Here is a 19,542-nt window from a genome sequence, read left to right on the forward strand (position 1 = left end):
TCACATGTGGTTAATTAATTCTAACTAATAGCAGATATGTAACATGCTGACATCCGTGGTGGGCAGAGGAGCTACAAGCAGAGAGACACATTGGCCTGTGCTTGTGCAAGCACTTGTGCACGCACGGGGGAATGGGGCACCAATCCAGCCCAGCTGAGCATGAAGCTCACGCTCACTTAGGAGGTGCCCTATCAGACAGATCTGATCAATACACCATTACAGAATTTTTAGCACAAGCCACTAACTCTGAGAATGAAAAAACCCCAGGATATTTTTTAATAAAAAAGCTCCACTGCACAAGGACAGAGCCTCTGCATCTAGATAAAGACCTTTTGGAACAATTCAGCCACAGATCTGGGGTAGCAAATGGCAGGGGGCTGGGTGGGGGGTCATAAAGGGAGGGCAAAAAGGTCTCTGCCTTGCAGCCAGTGGATTGAACACAGCCTGCGTCAGCAGCAGCCAGAGCTGGTCATTACCAGGTAGGTGTTTATTGGATTGCACGAGATAAGCTGTCATGACCAGGGCACATTTTGCTGAGAGCTCCGGCATTCCTCTTGGTTGTTTCTCCGAATGGTTTGAGGAGAGCCTCAGGGACAGTGTGGCCCAGGACAGCGTGCAGATCCGAGCACTAGTGGAGGATGGTGAAAGCAGGCTGCTGGCAAAGTTATCCTCACTTTGCACAGAGACAGACAAGCTTATCCTGTATTTCTGGAACCTGGCATCTCCCCCCGGGACTGTATTTACTTTCTGAATGGGGAAGAGACTCTGGATTTACCTCGTGCATGGCAGTCTGCAACACAGGTGCCATTTGCACAGACTCCCACCAATGCCCAGCAAGAGCTTTGCTCATCTGAGTTGAAAAGGCGCACAAACACCGAGGCTAGTATCAGAGACTCTTTGCACAAATAGGTGGAAAAGATGCCTGCTCAACCAGAGGTGCTGTGAAACACATCTGTTCCTGCTTTTTTTTATTTCCCCACCGCTATCAGATGTGCAAGCAGGGTCAGCACTTAAGATGAGTTTTGAGGTCTCTTTCTCCAGCGATGGATCTACTATGATCAATGCCTCACTCAGAACAGAGAACCTCCTGCTGGGTCACTATGTATATATAGAAATTTATGTATCAATCTATATGTATAAAACTAAAATATTGGTATTACTGCCTCTTGGACCCCACTGAATATATCAAAGGTATCAAAATGCTCATATCACTAAGGAGCTGTTGTTTTATCCTTGGAGCTAGTCACCTTCATAGAGCTTTTCCTATGGAAGCAAAAAATCGGCACCGTGGATTGCAGCCGATGCACCATAAGCATGGAGTGGGGTGGGGGAGCTGCAAATTAAAGGACAGCACAGGGAAGAGCTGCATTAAAGATTCCATGTCTCTGCTGCAAACAGGGATGGCTGATCCCTTTTTTGCTGTGCTGTCATGCTCTATTTTCTTTCCCTTTATGGAGGATGGGAGGTGAGGTTTCAAAGCCTGCCAAGAACGCATCCAGCCCTGTTCCTCTGGGTGAACAGCACCATAGACGGAATGAACTTCCTCCAAGCTTCTTCCCACCCCCATATCCTTCCCTCCCTCTTGTAATCCAGGCTTGAGTACCATCATTTTCATATCAGTACTAATTACATTAATTATTCTCCTCAGTATAAAACTCATTAAGCTGGAATTTATGGTTCATTAACTCCGAGCCAGAGTCCTTCCTCGGTGCGCTGGTGTGGGGCCAGGATTATTTCTGTCCTGGCTGCGGGCAAGTTTTAATCCGTGTCCCTTGGCCACGCTCGGCATCGCCTATTGAAGTGTGAGCAAAGTCGCGTGTGTTTGCAGAGGGGTCTCACACCAGGCAGGGAACGTGTTTCTGAGCCACAGGAGGACGGGAAAGGTCAACACCTCTGGTGCAGACCCGGTGTGAAGTGCATTTTGTTACAGTTCAGGGAAGATCAGGTGTGACAAGCGGAGTGAGAGCAGCCAAGGGAATACTTGCAGGTGGGCTGCGTGCCAGGGTGGATCAGGATCGACAAGGACATGTTTGGTGGTGTGGGAAAAGGTTTGTACTTGTGCTCGCTCGGGAGATCCGGCTCCAAGCCTGGCACAGAGCTGCTGTGAGCCTGCGGAAGCACAGGGCCGAGAGGATTTATGCTGCCTGACCTCAGGCAACCTGGTTAGGTGGCTGGACTACAGGAGTGAGATGCTTCTCCAGACATCACACCTGCTTTAAGGGCAAGTTCTGATCACATCCTTAACACGCCATGGATGGGAAAGGCCTTATGCCTTTGGGGTGATGGTATGCCCGTGTTCTCTCCCCCGTCAGCTCCCAGACGCTTTTCCTCGGGGCGCGGGGCTCAGCCTGCTGTGCAGTCCCACCTGGACTCCCTGTGACTCAGTGGCCAGGCTGTGGTAAGCACTCCCACTCTCCAGGGGGGTGATGGTAAGACAGGTCCCTCGCTGTCACCATCTCTCCTGGGGGCACCTCTTTAACCAGCAAACAGTGCCCAAGTCTTCTAAAGAGTAGCCAGGATCGGGCTTTCGTGGCCCTGATCTTGGAGTGTAAAGGTAGTCCTGGGAAGGGGGGGAAAGGAAGGAAGATGGGAAGCTGCTGGTCCCCTGCCTAGGACACCAGGTCCAGCCCAGTATGCTCCAGGCAGGCTTCCCAAGCTTCCAGACTGGAGCACCACAGGAGATGGAAGTGACAGGCACTCACCTCCTGATGGACCCAACTGACAGAGAATCCATTTTCTGAGTGCAGTGCCTCCTTCACAACGCGCAGGTTTCTACCGTGCTCCCTAATTACTGTAATTAAGCAGTCACGCTGAGGGATGTTAGACAGAGGGTTCGGAGTCATCACAGACCTGCAGAAGATTAAATCAGCCCCGACTATCAGAGTCTGAGCTCTTCTTTTTGATGGTGATGATGAATATTAGAGTAAGACATAGAGCTTTATGACACGGGGTCATGTCATTTCTCACGGCTCTCGGGTCTGCCCTTGTCAGACGTGGCCAGCCCAGGAGGGGACACAGCACTGGTATCCTGTCCATTCCCAGGGACCTCTGCATCCCTCTGTCTCCCAGAGGTGGACAACTGTCCTGAACAGCAGTTTTGATGCTCTGGAAGGGAAAGGTCGTTGTGACTGGCACAGAGGTGATAGTGATGCTCCATGCCCACATGTCTATTTTGCCATTTGTCAAGCATGAGAATAAATACGCAGCGGGATTTGTGCAAGTGAAAAGTCCTGTGAAGCAGAGGAGAGTCCATGTTCACTTTATTCACTTGGTATCCATCATTTTCTCTCCTTTCTGGTCCCCTTTAGCTGGTATGTCTGAGGTTAGTCTGTAATCTTGTACGTCAAACACCCTGGTATCATGGAGTTTAAATCTATTTCCTATGGTTTTATACAGCAGCCTGATTAGTTGAGGAATGGCCTTCCCTAAGGCGCTTGCTGACAACAGCGAGGACTAAAGTGGAGACAACCTTTTTAATCCCACAGTTGTACTCCCTCCCTCCTCAACCCTTTTTTTCCTTGAGGGCACCCAGTGTTTCACAGACCTACTTCTATTCACACAGGTGGTGAGACACACTGCGTACAAGAGGCAGCGGCTCAGTTCATATACAATTGGCATCTAATTCATTTCTTTGTGAATGTGAAAATCAATACTGTTTATAGAATCCACAAAGGCTCTTCAATCGGTCAGTGTCCTTGTTAAGTTCGTTTCTGGCTGCCAAAAGATCCTTTCAGGAGGTGATTCTATGAGCTGAAGAAGGAAAATAATGATTCTCATTTCTCTAATGAACCCTGAGAAGTCTCTAGGCTTCCACCCCTGCCCCCAGTAGAGGGAAAGTGTTTCTTGGTAATCAACTTTATGGGATGGACTGGCTTTTCTTGGAATTTTGCCTGCCTGTTCAAATTCTGGTGCTAGGTTTTGCTCCAATTAAGGTCAAAGTGTCTTCTTACGCATGCAAGAACACGCATTTCTTCAGCAGATGTTAAATGAAATCAGCTCTACTTGTGCTTGCAAATTCTGTGGGCCTAACGCTAAAAGCCAAGTTTGGTCTGTCCCAGAGCATCAGAGCTCCACGTTTTTTTGCCGTTTCCGATGCCTCTGATTTTCTTTCTAGCAAGTATCTTCAAAGCAGTGTTAGATCTCTGTGTCCTGCTCATTCTGTCTGTGCTAGGAGCAATCCCAGCCCTGTGGTCAGCTGGCCCACCGATAGCTCCTTTCCATCTGGGATGTTGCAGGGCCTTGTACAGCTGTCTGCTTTCCCATTTCCGTCTGTTTATCTCCTCCATGAGTCATCCATTCAGTCGGCAATTTCCAGTATGGCTCTCGTGATGTAGTGACATGGCAACACCACCTGGAGCTGTTGAACAAGTGAGTTTAGCAGCCCGGGAAATCCAGGCTGAGGTCTCCAATTTGCAACTGCTCTTTTTTTCAGTGTTCACCTGCTAAAACCTACAGAATTGTTACTAATATTCCATCCCTCGCTTATTGATGATAAACCAGCTGGAGTGTGATTGCTTGTTATATCTCAGGGTCTACTGATAAATGTCGCTCTTAAGCTGGCTATTTTCCAGTTGTCAGGGTCTCAGTACCAGAAAACCTTTATTTTTCATTTCTTTAAAAAAGGGGAAAAAAAAAAGAAAAAAAAAAAAAAGGAGCCAAAGACCTTAAAATTAAGGTTAGTTTTACCTTTTCCTCTCTTTCCTCTAGAGACTAAATAGATGGGTGCTGGCTAGGGCAAATGCAAGACAGTTTTTAAAACTGTTTCTGTTGTTCTATTTTCTACCCCATGGCTTGAAGTGATGTATGGTGCGTTCCTCCAGGCTTTCACCCCTGCCGAACTGGCTCCCTGTGTGCTGGGAGGGCATTCAGTGACACAAAAAGAGCTCAGCTGCACCTCACTGGGTGTCTTAGGGTTTTTCTGAATACTTTCAGCTCTTCCTTAGCTGTGTGGAATGGAAATGCTTCCTGGGCTTGAAGCCACTCCATCCCTCTCCCAGAGGGTGACAGCCTCTGGGAACAGGCGTAGCCCCGGGGCAAGGAGCCCAAGCCCACCCAACGTTCCCTCTTTGGGAGCAGTAGGTGAAGAGAGGCAGCTGATCCCCCTCTGTGCTACTCTGAAAGATGTGACTTGTGTTTTCTTCATCACCGGTGCTGACTGAGCCCCAGGACCACTCACTTTTCACCTGCTGGTCCCCAGGGAAGAGCAGGGCAGTCAGCATAATGTGTAAGCATTGCTCCGAGTCAAGCCCCAGGGCAGTACAAACCAAAAGGAACAGGAGTCCACCTTGTGACATTTGCATTTGAGTATCTCATGCGGAGGAATTTATTTCTCTGCAGGGTATAAAAGACAGCAAAGAAACTTCATGGTAAATCCAGCGTTCAAATTAATTCTTTTTCTGTTTGGGGTTTTTTTTCCTCCCTTTTTGGAGAGCAATTTCCTTTTTTCATAAAATGCTACGAATACAGCCACAGAACTCCACAGAATTTTTAGACTTTTTTTGAGCACTGGATTCTTCTGTTCCTGTTCGCTCTGCTAATTACCCTTTTAGTTTGCTTTTGCTCTATTTTCACAGATCGCTTGGTTTATTTATATCTACCTATCTATAATGATTTCAGAACCATTACTCACAGCAGCACCAGGAAACATTACATTTCCCAATTTACAATTGCAATTATGATATCCGTCAGAAACAAATGCAGCTGCCTTTAATTTTAAGCAATATTTTGATCATCATAATTAAAAAAAGAACTTATGGCATTGCACACATTAGAGAAATTAATGTAATTTCCTGGCTGCCTTAAAAGGCATGCAAAGTGGTGGTCGCTGGATGAGAGAATTAGGGGGAGAATTAACCCTTGTGGTTGCTTTTACCACTCTTCAAGGAATATTGAAAGCTTTAATGATATTGGTTTTAAGAGTTAACTCCACTGTAGAATTTAACATGAGTTCTTTGTCCTTCAACTTTTTTTCTCTTACTTTTCTCTTTCTGAAATTGCTAGTTACTGAAGTATTTGTGTGCAAACAAGAACATTTTCCTGTCACTGTTCATTTCAGCTTGCATGTTTGAATGTGTAGGGACAGATGAAATCCGGTTGGCGATATTATAATCATTCCCACAATTGCATATTACAAACTCAATAACAAACTGTGGCAGATCCTGGGTCTTTTGTGTCTCATTGTGCTTTGCAAGAAAGAGTATAGCAGCGCAAGTTTAGATTATAGACACAAAAGCATCTTGAAGGGAAGCAAGGATTCAGATGAACAGCCATAGCACATCCGTTTCATGAAAGTTGGGGCTCATTCAGTTAATTTTATTGTGCTGTCTTAGTCATGAAAGGTGAAAGTGTGACTTGTCTTAGCAGCAGGAAATTCATCTATGCATGACTTTTCTCGCTGTATTATTTGCTAGCTACTTTGAACTCCCCTCTCAGGACTCACCTTGGGCAACTGCTCGGTGCAATGCAGTGGCATTTTGTCCTCACCATTTCACAGGTTGAGGCACCATCTCCCCTCCAGCCCCCGCAGAGGTACCGAACCGGAGCACCCAGTCAAGCTGCAGCCTAGCACTCCACCATTGGCACTGAATGCACTGGGTCTAACTCTCCGTTTGCTCCTGCTTATTGGCCTCTAGGGAATGACTCTAGATTTGCATCTACACTGAAGGAAGATGCAGCCAGGCTTAGCTCTTTCTCCACAAGATGCAGGCTGATGCACATGACATATCACATACCCTGCAAGCTTCTAGGCAAGGATGAAATCTGAGCTTCTCTCTTCACTGACTGCCCCTGCTCTGGAGACCTCCTGGTACTTGAGATGTGCCTGTGTCTCATTCCATCGAGCTGTGCCCCCACCATGCTCCTTTAACCACTGGATGCCTTTCTCAGCTGGGAGCTTGTTCTGCAGAAGTGAAATGTTAATAACAGGCACATAGGAATTGCAAAATTTGATCAAGCCTGAGGTTCATCCAACTTACTATCCTTTCTAAGACTATGCCTACGTCATAAAAAAAAAAAAAGCAAAAAAACCCAACAACCGGGCCTTAAGGTACAAAGTCGCAGTCAAGGCATCGTATTAACCGCAAACCCAGCCTGACACTGTGTATAGACCCATTGCATTGGGCTCAAGGGGTGAAGGAGAGATGCGCTCACAGCTCTGTCGTTAGCGGGTGGAAATTAGTTGTTGCATTTGATTATTGTTTGCACTGTGACGGTCTCTGCGGGTCCTGTCCAGCTGGGTGCTGTACCAGGTAGGAAGTGTCCCTGTTCTGAAACTCATATGGCCCAACCAGACAAAGCATTTGCAGAAGGGAAGAATGTTGAGCCTGGCCAAACGGGCTGATCGATGGGCCCATCGTAGCGGCACAGAACAGGACCTGCCTCTGTGTCTCCCCTGTTCCAGCCTAAACCTCCAGTGCCAGAGCATCTGATCCTGGTGTCTTTTGTGAGTCTGAAAAGCCTGAACGTGTTCGTAAGCACCAGTCCTACAGTCAGAGCAAAACAAAGCAAAGAGCACAAAGTGATGCCCAGGGAAATGAGCTAATGACCAGAGGGGTGTAACAGAGCAGATGGCACTGAGCAGATGTCCACTGGTGTCTGCTGAGGTTTATATCCCCTCCAAAGGACCTACGCTGCCGAGCAAGGCTGGCCAGAAGGATGAGCGCTCCTTACACGTTCCTGGCCAGTGGACATAGCACTAACAGGCCTTGTGCCTTGCCTGCAAATGCGTCCCCTGTCATGCCCCTCTGCTCCCAAATCGCTCCTAGCAGCCTGCCTTTTGTTCTGTCTGAACAACTCTTCTCCCGCATTGGCAAAACAAACACACCCGAGCGGCTGCGCCTGCACAGGAGCTGATGGGTGCTTGAGTGTCACGCCAGGTAAGCTGGGGGAGAGCAGACTGATACTAAACTAAATGATCTCATCATAATTCCCTCCACTCTGCTTCTTATTTCTGCCAGGGTCTGAAATCTGATCACTCGTCTGACCACGGATTTCCATCAGATGCAGGATGATTTTGAGATAATTTGGTATCTGCCAGTAGCAGGTCAGGAAGACAAGAGCTTTCTTTTTTTGCCTTTAAGCACGAGAAAGAACCCTGTTTCAAACAGAAAATGGAAGCGTGAGAGAGGAAGGACTAAGGACTGACTGCTTTTACGAATCTTCCTTGAGGTTGGCACCTCATCGTACCAGCCAGTGTGATCACATTCTTAATTTCAACCTCAAAAGGTCAGTTCAGTTAAAGAAAATCAAGTTGTAGTCAGTTCTCTGCACATCAGCGCTTGGAGCACGGAGCAATAATCACTCCCTGATCAGAACTTGTTTCCCATTATCTGCCTGGTGTTGGTCTATGATATATGAAGCAATTTTGGCTGCGACAGTTCTGTTCTGTGTGCATGCAGCTTCTTCCTGGTAAAAACTATACAGGATTGGGTTTGTTTTTTTCTTTGTGCTTTTTTTTTTCCTTACCATGGAGCAATATTTTAAACTAAAAGGAGTTTTCAAACTGTAGTCACCATCATTCATCTTTACAGTCTCAGGGTACGAACAATCTCTTCATTAGACACTGAATTTTTCTCCATTACAGCACTATCTGAATGCATTTATTCGATCATTTATTAGAAGTCACTTGATGGGGTGCAGGAAAGGAGAGAACTAAATTAAAGCAAAAGGGTCATGTGTGTATGCACGCTTGTATATTGTAAGTGGAGAAGTCTATAAAAATATCCAAACTTAATAACAACCATAACACTGTAACTTAGACAAATACGCAGTGGAAACGTTCCACTTGCTGCAATGATGGGGAGGGAGGTAAAGGGGTAAGAGGGGCTGTCATGGACCCTCTGCCAGTGGTGAGAGCTGGGGCTGGGAAAGAGTGATTTCTCTTTAAATGTTGTGAACAGCATGAAATGCTTTGTTCACAGATAGCACCAGCGGCTGCTGTGTCTGTCTAAGGACATGACTGTCTCGTTGGCTGTACTTTGTTTTGAAAGATCCACAGGAAGACAGGATTGAAGCGTAACAGGGACCGACGGGTTTGATCATGCCGAGTCGGTGCTTTTAGGATTCCCTAGGCCTGTCCTGTGCTTTATGTTTTAGTAATGCCTCAGGGCCAGCTGATCAGAGGCTGATTGTATAAATTCAGCACCCATTCATGGCACACATCAAGATCATATGCATATGTAATGGGCAGACCAGACCTCAGCTGGCCTTTCACCAAGCAATCATGCATTGCAGGTTAATCCCCTCCTCAATCTAAGGGAGCAGAAGTGGCTCACCAGTGCTAGAAAATGAAACACAGGAGACCTTGCATGGAAACGTGGGGCACTATCAAGGTAACGCCAGGAATTGCAGACTGGTCCTTTATGGACAGGCCGCCTTCTCTTTTTTCAGCAGCCAGCAGTAGAGCAACCTCCCGGCTGGGTGAGCTCACTTTACAAATCAGGGTGTAGCAAGGATGGAAAACAAGATCCTGCTCTCTCACAGCACAGGCACACACAATACACCGAATACATGTTCTCCCTTCTGCACTGTGTTAATCTGCTCCTAGTTTTCACCTACACTTACTTCCCACCCCTTTGGATCCTTATATTTCTTCTCTCGGATATTGGCTCAGACCAATGATCCCCATTTCCCCCCACTGCATGAATTCAGCACTGTGCTGACAGAGCTGTGCTCTAAAAAAGAGATCACACCAGGAGCTGCGTTTGACTAGGGTAAGACTAGCCTTTCTACCCAGCATTGTATTTGAATGATGCCTGATGAGATAAAAAGCCTCTCCCCCATTTCTGTCTGTGTCACACCATCATTCCCAAGTTAGTTCTACTAGGATGCCTGACATTACTAATTTCAGGGGATATATAGTTGTTTCTGGGTTTATTTTGTTTCTTCCTTCTCACTTTTATTAAAAAAGACAAGTCTTTCCTGCATATTCCAGAAGGCTGCTATGGTTCCTCAGAGGAGATTTGTAAAAACTAAACCAAAAAAGGGACGATTTCCATCCAAATACTCTTAAAAATTTAACAAAACAACACAACAGCTCATAGCTCAACAGGAGCATTTAGTCTTTTGTGCTTAATTTCCACTGTGAATCTTTCCCTCAGAAGTGTGCTCATGTAGCAATTGCACAGTGAAAATGCCAGACTGAAAAACAAATGCATGCAGGCATTTGGCCTATCCAAAAGATACCAGGGCATAAAGCAGGATTATGATCCCAGACTGCAATAAAAAGAGATAAAAAATTCAAAAGAGATCAAAGTAATTTCAGAAGCAAATGGAACATTTACATGGGAATCATACCTTATAAATGGAAACACAGCAAATGGTATTAGCCTGTATTATTGACAAGTGGTCTGAGGCCAGATATGCCTCTGAAACTTATTTAGGTGTTAGGTGCATCCTGAGAGCTAAAGCAGGGGCAGGTAGGGTAGGAAAACTGAGCCGTGTCGGTCACCCCATGTCCCCCATGAATTGTGGATGGGCTGTTGGTAAGTAAGGGGGCAGCTCAGAAATAGCAGCCTGCAATAGAATCAGGCTGTGTGGTTACACCTCCAGTTGATTTTCGGGTGAGTAGTCACGAGGTCCTTCGTGCCCTAGAGCTTGACAGACACCCAAGTGAGGGAGATTTTTAGCTCTTCCTGGCTTGAAATCCTTTGTGTGATGAACCACCCCAGCTGGGGAATCGCCTGAGAGCTGCCGTGACTCACAGGTGCCACGTTGGAAAGGGGCAGCCACAGCGTGGACTAGACAAAAACATGATTTCATGGTGTAAATCAAGGAGACAGCTGTGGAAATTACATGGTGAGCAAGGCGTAAGCAGTTGGAGATGAAAATATTAATACAGCCGTCTTTCAGCCCTTCCCTCAGGATCTCCAAGCGAATGGGAGGGCAGGCATTCTCCACTTTGGAGGTGACTGACTAAAAAATGCAGAGAGGGAGAGAAATAGCTTGACCCTGACTCAATAACCAGGGTAAAGGAGGAACTGGGAGCCTTGCCTCTGTGCGAAAAGGAACAGAAGGCAAAATGAACACGGAGGAAAGCAAGCAGGCACCCAAGTGAGAAGAAACAAATGTCCTTGGAGGAACCTTCCCAAGAGCAGCTCTGTGCTGAAGTGTCACCAGTCTGGCTGAGGGGCAGGTGCCGGGGGGGTCGGAGGTCCTCAGCACATCGCTCGCTTTGGGCTGCAGTATCTATGCATAGAAAGGACCTGCTTAAACTTGATGGATGGGGGGGCTGCCGGCAGTCGGAGCTAAGCCTCTAAAACAAAGCCCTCTGACAAAGTCTTTAATTAGATTCAGAGCCTTATCACCAGCATGGGCTCACGATATATTTCCCCACCTGACTTAATATCAGCCCCAGATGAGAAACAAAGGGGAAAAAAAATCTCAACCCCAAACCAAGCTGCGATCAATTCTAATTTGCCTGGGACATGCTGCATTTTTTGTCTCACCTGACACAGACTCAGAGAAGCAATTTTTTAATGTCACAGCTCATGACCTCCGCCTCTCCTGTCTGCTTTCCGGATTCTTCCCTGCCCAGGCCAGGAAATGAGGCTGCCGATGAAGAAGGTAGCGCATCCCTTAGGAGACGGTTTCAGTTTAATGCCCAACATGTTCAGCTTTGGATATTCTATTGAAATAGAGGGAATTTGTTAAGCTGATGAGGGAAGGCTGCAGTAGAGAAACACAATAGCAGAGCGGGATTAGGCCTGGAGTAAGTGTCTGTACTTTGGAGGATTAATGAGAAAACTGCAATGGATTTTACATGGTGAAAAGGATTCACTGAATGCTTTAGGTGAAATGAAATTAGTCCCACTCATGCTCTCTGAGCCCTCAAGCAGGAGAAGAGACTGGAACCTGCCCATCACATGTAATAACCAGATCCCCTCCAGCTGCGCTGCCTCATGGAAAGTTCCAGTGCAACACTGCAGGCCATTTATTTCCATTTACTATGGCAACTCATGCACTGTCTCAGGGCAGCGTCTCTCCTAATGGGCCATGGGACACTGCCAGGAGGCCTCTCTGGTCCAGCCAGCCATTGCTGTCTCTGCTGACCAGCAGCTGGGCTCCTTTTCACTCAGGGCAGCAGGACTGGTGTAGATGGGGTCCTGGAGCCCCCAAGAGAACAAGCACCTTCAGCAACACTGGCCTGATCCACACCAGGAGAAGAATCCCAGGGGTGACAGGTTCTTCTCCACATCTCCATTGTCTGCCCATGGACTGTGGGTTCCCTTAGACTGCCCGGTGCCAGCAGGAGAGCTGAGCCGCTCAATGACACCAACTCCATGCCCTCAGAGGAGGCCAGGGACTCAGGGGGTCCCCTGAGTGGAGAGCAAGGAGAGATACTTGTCTCAGAAATTCCAGATGCTCAAAGTACTTGCCGAAGAAAAGGCTAGGAAGGACGGACGCTGAAATGAAGAGGGAGGAGGAAGGAGGATCAAAAGTTCTTTAGCACATTTGATTTTTCAATGGTAGGATTGAAAAATGGGGAAAGGTAGATGGATAAATAAGCATGTGGACGGATGAAATCTTCTTGGGGCCACGCTGGCACATGAGAGTTACCAGAGAAGGGCTTCCCAGTTCCCCGAGTGAAGGAACAGAGAGCGAAAGGGGACTCACTGATGCTAGAGCACTTACATTGCATATAGCTGATGCTCCTGGATACGCGGAAGAGGCCGTTAAGAGCAGCTTGGGCTGGCTCGTGCCTCCTGTGTGTTGCCTTCCAGTCCATCATTCTTTCTAATTAGGCACCTCTGACACACAATTAATCCTATTTGCCTTCAGGCTTTTTTATCTTTCCTTCTGCTTTTATCAGACAGGGAATTAGACTCTGTTAGTATGTAAAGTGCATTGCATGGACCTGGCTTTTCATGGGGATTTGGAGACTTTTAAGAAGGCAGTGTCTAACCCATGATCTTGAAAGTTTCTTATGAGTAATTAATTTCTTTCTCTTCTCTTCTTTTTCTAATCACACTGCTTATTTTGCCTACGCTCATACAAGCTAAAAGGCAAAGATGTGAGAGCGGGACAGAACTTGATTCAATGCTGCAACATCCAGTTAATCCCAGCTTCCAGCCTGCTCTCCTCAGCCCTCAGCAGCCATGATCAGCAGCCATCCACGTCCCACTGTCCCCATCCTGACTCTGACGTGCGGAATTAGACTCTATAACTCGAAAGTTATAAAGTAGGTATGTTTATTGCGCGCAGATGCACAGGGGATCGCTCCTCCACAAGCGTGCATGCCCGAAGTGACGAACCATCTCACATTTATACAATGAAACAAATGAATATTCAATTAACACCTATACATATTCGTTACCTAAACCCGCTTACTCTCGCTTCGTATGTTAATTAGCTTATCAGTCCTTTGCCTGGAATGTGGTGGTCTTGCAGGTTTGTAGGTGATTCATGTTCTTGTGACCATCCGATCTTCTCCAGCGAGGAGACTTAGCACTCCCTTCCTCTAGATAGCCTTGGAATGTCTCTCATCCTTTTCCCATTCTTTTTTAAATAGCCCCTTTGTTAGAGGAAGAAGGGCAGGCGTGTCCCCGTGTCGTGTCGTGTCCCCCCCCCCCGCCTCCCCGTCTCCTCCCCCCCCCCCCCCCCCCCCCCCCCCGTCTCCCCTTTGTTAGAGGAAGAAGGGCAGGTGTCTCCTCAAAGCTGTGTGCCTATGTGACCAGACACCGCACCCATGACCAGTCACCATACCCACATTCCCGAGCAGACGTATACAGTCACAGTCGGTGTCCATTGTCCCCATTTCACACTATTTCTCCATATCAACTCTGTCTCCCATCCCAGGCTTCCCTTGCAAAATCTATAGACCTGCTGGTGCGGCCCCAGCCGCCGGGACAACCCCACAGCAGCTCCGGCTTTGGCTCTGCTTCTCCTACCCACAAATACCCACCTGATTTAATCTTCCCCCCACACACCCCCAGCACTGATGTCCTCTCCAACTGACTCTCCGGTCCCACTCTTGCTCTACCAGGTGTGTGCCAGCGAAGGCAGCGAAGGGGAGCCACCTTTTGAACTTTCAGTAATGTCTCAGACTCTAGTCAAAATGCAACATGATGGCTGATGCCCCTCGTCACTGGGAAGTTAATGAAATAATGTTAATGAAACACCCAGCTCCACTCGGTGAGCTGCGAGTGCAGGCAGCAGTGGCCACCACGCCAACTATTTATCACTGTCAAGGTCCCCTGCAGCCTAAAACCAATTCCAGACCCAAATGAAGAAGGTTTGGCTCTATCCAGAGTGTAATCTGCCTGTCATTTCTAATACATATTCCTTTGCATTAAGTGATGAATTGCAGGGGCTGCCAAGGCTGAAGGGTTATGAACCACTGAGAAATTAAGTGCTCCACATCCTGCACAACTCACTCCAGTCGGTGGTGGTCCACATCACGCACTCCTCAGCTCCTGACTCCTGCTCTGCTTAGAGGCCACGGAGCTGCACTTTCAGGCCACAAATTCTCCACCTGGAAAGTAGCAGGGGAACGAAGGCTTTCGGTTGCCTCAGGCTTTTCTGTCCTTTTTCACACCCTGAAAGGATTAGCCTCACCAACCTCCAAGCGGAGAAGGAAAAAAGGAAAAAACAGAGCTGGCCTTGAACTCATGGCATGAGCTTTTTGGTAATGAGAGAGGGTTAAAACTCAATCCTTCCTGGGATTTCCCCGTGAGAAAGAAGGAAAGTCTTGCTGCAGTGAGGCCAGGTAAAGCTGGACTGCAGACAAGCTCTAGTGACAGCCAAACTCAATACTTCTTCCCATGGACTAGGTCAGAGGCAGAATACGGCCCTTATTCTGGGAGCAGTTAGTAGGAATACTTTCCCTTCTCTTAGGCAGTTAAGTTCCCCCCCCCTAAGCAAACACATCCTTCCTGACCCTTCTCTCCACCAGCCTAAAACATCTTCACATACACCTGCAGTCATGCCTGCAGCCAGGTGTTTTGTTGTTGTTGGGAGTGGGGATGAGAAAATTGCAAACAGGGGGTTAGCAAGTGTTACACCTTACCTAGGAAACAGAGAAGCAGGAAAAGGTCATATGCCCACCCTCCCTGCTACCCATTCAGCGAAAGCCGTCTTGCCCAGTCAGCCCTGCTCCCAGCCACCCTGCAGATCTGTTAGTCCCTCTTGGTACCGACGTTTGATTCCTGCAAGACAATGATTAACAAGACACTTCTGACTTAGCAGGTACTGCAGAAAGCTGCACCTTCTTCACGAGCTCCCTAAGCTGCCTTTTATATATCAAACTGAAATGTAATTATCTTCACAGTGCAGGGTGTAAATCAAGGTGTGTGTCAAGACGATTTCCTTCAGGGTTTTATTTTATTGCATAATAATATTTGACACAGGGCTTAAAGGTGCTGTTACCTGCCTAATCGCGTGAAACAATTTCATGTGCAAACAGCTGGGAAGTGTGAAAACCTCCATAAACTACCTCCAGGAAATGCTCTGCTTCCCTTCTCTAGAAATTCTTCCTGGAAAATACCCCCTGGCACTGAGAAAACCATCAGAGAAACCAGACTGGGAGAAATTGCTTCACCCTCCCGGTGCCACGCTTTGGAGCAACCAGCTTGTAACTAGCTTGTCTTCCCGTGGCAGGGGCTGTGTGCTCTGTGCCTCTTCCCGCAGTGGGTGCTGTGTGCTTCTTGCCTCCCTTGCGTTGCTGCTGGTGTGCAGGGGGAGGGAGGAATTCAGGGTCCTCGTCTGTGTTAAGCCCCTCAGGCCAGAGGGATGAAGTTAATTTGGAAGCAGGGCTGACTGGGTCTGTTATCTAAGGGAGGGAACCATCTGTAACCAGGGATGTTTCTTCAGCCTAATCTCTCACAGTCAAATAATCTGGGAGGGGGCGTTGTGGGTGAATACACCTAATTCTCCCTCCAAACGAGCTTTCAAATCAGCTGTCTTCAAAGCATCCCATGAACCAGAGTCTCCCCTTCGAGAAGGCAAGCTGTTTTGAGCAGGAGCCTGCAACTGGCCCATTGCTGGCTCCCTGTCTTACACCCACTGCCCACCAGCAGCCCCAGCAGGACTGGCATTAGCAAGGGTTTCGGGGCACGCTTTGGGTGGCATTACATCGATAGCTAACGCTTCTGGCTGGCATCCTGCTCAGGTAGAGGCTTTTGTGTCCAGTCTCTCTCGACATCCACACAGGGTTTGGTGTTTGGAGGCCTTGCACTACACACACACACACACAGAGGTGCCCTTTGTCCTGCAAGGCACTGCACAGCCTGGCAAGGGGATAAAGAGCTCCCGAGGGCTGCAGGGGCACGTGCGGGCAGTTCATAGGCGTGCACTCAAAACCTCTGGGTGCTGGGAGCCCACCTGGGCTGAGCTGCTCCAGCTGCGTTTGCAGTCCTGTGGAGCTCCACTCTCAGTCCATATTTACAAAGCCTGCTGAGGCGCATGCTTCCCTGAATGGCAAAATACTTCTCCACTTAGGGATATTCAGGAGCACGGAGATGAATCAAATCCAGATGTGAAACCCATATGCATCTGATATGGAGAAATAGTGTGAAATGGGGACAATGGGCATCGATTGTGATTGTATACGTCTGTTCGGGAATGTGGGTATGGTGACTGGTCATGGGTGCGGTGTCTGGTCACATAGGCACACAGCTTTGAGGAGACGCCTGCCCTTCTTCCTCTGACAAAGGGGCTATTTAAAAAAGAATGGGAAAAGGATGAGAGACATTCCAAGGCTATCTAGAGGGAGGGAGTGCTAAGTCTCCTCGCTGGAGAAGATCGGATGGTCACAAGAACATGAATCACCTACAAACCTGCAAGACCACCACATTCCAGGCAAAGGACTGATAAGCTAATTAACATACGAAGCGAGAGTAAGCGGGTTTAGGTAACGAATATGTATAGGTGTTAATTGAATATTCATTTGTTTCATTGTATAAATGTGAGATGGTTTGTCACTTCGGGCATGCACGCTTGTGGAGGAGCGATCCCCCGTGCATCTGCGCGCAATAAACATACCTACTTTATAACTTTCGAGTTATAGAGTCTAATTCCGCACGTCAGAGTCAGTTAAAGGGGGTAGCTCTCACACAGGAGTGAGGTGGGTGAAGGTGCTCGAAGCTGAGCTCCCCCTCGCCTTTCACACCAGGTGCACTTTGGAAGAAGGGGGAGCACAACTTTGTGCCTCTGCTGCAGCAAAGCCATGTGTACCGGTCAAAAAGCAAAGGGAGTGCAGAGCAGAGGAGGAAGATCTGAGCAGCCCTCCGCTTCTCCTTAGCACAAATGGAGGCCTCAGAGTCTGCCTTAGGGAGAGGGCAAAGGAGGGAGAGGCAGAGATAGCAATCTTGGAACAATAGTGGTTATTTATAAGGCTTCTTTTGTGCGTTGCAGATCATAGCCAAAAGGCATCTGCCTGAGGCCTGAATTAGTCAGAATGGGGTTGGGAGGGGAGGTGGGCAGCTGCTTGAAATCACCAGTCTCCAAGTCACTACTTTTTTTCTCCTCAGGGTAGCTGGCATTGTCAATGATGGTTTAACCTACTTACAGTAATAACCCCTGTAATAAAGGCATTTTTAAAAATCTCGTAGCCCAAATGACTGCGTGGAGGGGTACGGGAGCTGCTGTGCAGGAGGGCTCTCTGTGTGGCTTGCCAGTGAAGAGTGGTGAGCCAGCTATATGCTGTAATTCCTTTAATACAATCCCAGACCACTACCCCTGACAAGGCAAGAGAATTCCTTTCCAGGAGGAGAGTTGGCAGGGTCTGTCCCTTCCCCCAAAAAAAGATCTCCTCCCTGTGGATTAAGGCATTTCACATCTGGAGCGATATTAGATCATCTAGGTTTCTGATGCATTCTGAAAAATCGAATGCCTCTAATCCTGCCCACCATCTGGCCCAAACCCCTCGCCAGCTGGTATGCTCCCTTTTGCACACCCAGCAATCCCTGTGCCAGGACGCGTGCCCTGGCGTCGCAGGGGCTGCCGCTGCGCAGAACGCGGGGCAGGAGATATTGCTCCAGGTGCCAGCGCAGGCAGATGCAGTGGCAAAGGTGTTGCAATGGCCCTCAGGAGCCCTGAGGCCAGCTGCCCTGCAGGTTCATCATCCTGAGGCAGGCAGAGATTCCTGAGCAAGCAGAAACGATCCTGACACGGGGACCAGCAGCAGTAAACGTGCATCAACATGGCAGCAGTACTGAGTCCTCTGGGACAGCTACACTGTTTTGGGACCAAGCTGTATGGACATACAGGTGGCTGAGGACCTTGAGCAGGTTGGTGCCATGTCATCCTGAGTAGAAAGAGCAAAACCTGCAGGTGTCCCAGCTGTCTGAATTGCACAGAGATCCTCCAGAGGCCATGGATAGAGCTGGCCGTGCTCTTTATCTGGGCGTTGTTTCTACTCTGCAATACAAAGCCCTTGTCTTCCTCCCTCCCTCTGCTTCCAAGACTTTCAAGACTTTTCCTTCTGCAGAACACGAATGTTCTGTCACACTTTCTAACTCCACTTAATGAGGTGCAGACCTCACTGTTTCTCTCACTCCAGCTTTGATAGGGTCTTGGCTTAATCCTTCCCTGCTCACCCACTTGAGAATATGTGGTTGCTGAACTCAGCTCGGCACAGTGGCCAGCACGTTGGCTGGCCAGGCGAGGAGGCGTCAGAACAAGTGGGCTGGAACATGCTCTTCCACAGCTTTTCCCCAAGCTCTGGGTAACATGGGGAGACAAGAGCTTTTTGTGTATTTACCAGATATCTGCTTACTGAGTCACTGAGAACAGCATGACACAAGTTGTACTGGATGTGCACTGAACAGCGGGGTAGAAAAATGGGGCTGGCGGTGGATGGCAAAGAAAAATAGCAAGATTGTGCATGGCTGCAGGTAGGTAGCCAGGGAAAGGACTGTGGTCTGCATTATTTCCTCCATCTGCCTGCTCACCTGAGCTCCCTGTGCCTCAGCTCGCCGTTAACAAGGGTATTGCCCGTGCTTCCTGGGCTTCACGCAGAGGCTCGTCCCCCGGGCTGCCTCAGTTGACAGGGACACCCTAAAGCGCGAAGGTGGAGCTGCCATTCCCTGCAAGCGATATCGTTGCTAAAAGAATTTACCCCTTATGTCTGGGTACGTGGTGCTGGGGACTTGGCACACAGTGAGCTGGGAAGGATAAGGCTTCCACAGAAGCCAGAAGGCTGTGGGGAAATTCTCCTTTATCCCTGTGCGCCGAGAGCAACTTTTAGGTACAAAACCATCAATGAAGGTGACAGGCTCTAGGCTGGGACACCAGACAGATGAGGTCCCCTCAGCCACGAGAACACAATGGCAGCCCAGGGGCTCTGCCTGGTCTCCTCCCCAGGCAGATCATTTCCATACTGAGTGGTGTTATTCATGAGGGTGCCTGGGGGCCCCACTGGTGCTCAGAGACTTTTGTAGAGCTGCAAATCCCAGCTGCTCCAACCAGGGAATAAACAGCTGTGAGCGAGAGAGAGATTTACCAGTGCTGGGGCTGTGGAGCAGCAGTTTGCAGCGCTTCCATGGGATTAATGGAGAGGAAGGTGACGGCATCTGCACGATGAGCCCTGGGAGGGAATGAGAGCCT

Source organism: Falco rusticolus, chromosome 16 (assembly GCF_015220075.1).
Source record: "Falco rusticolus isolate bFalRus1 chromosome 16, bFalRus1.pri, whole genome shotgun sequence".
NCBI lineage: Eukaryota > Metazoa > Chordata > Aves > Falconiformes > Falconidae > Falco > Falco rusticolus.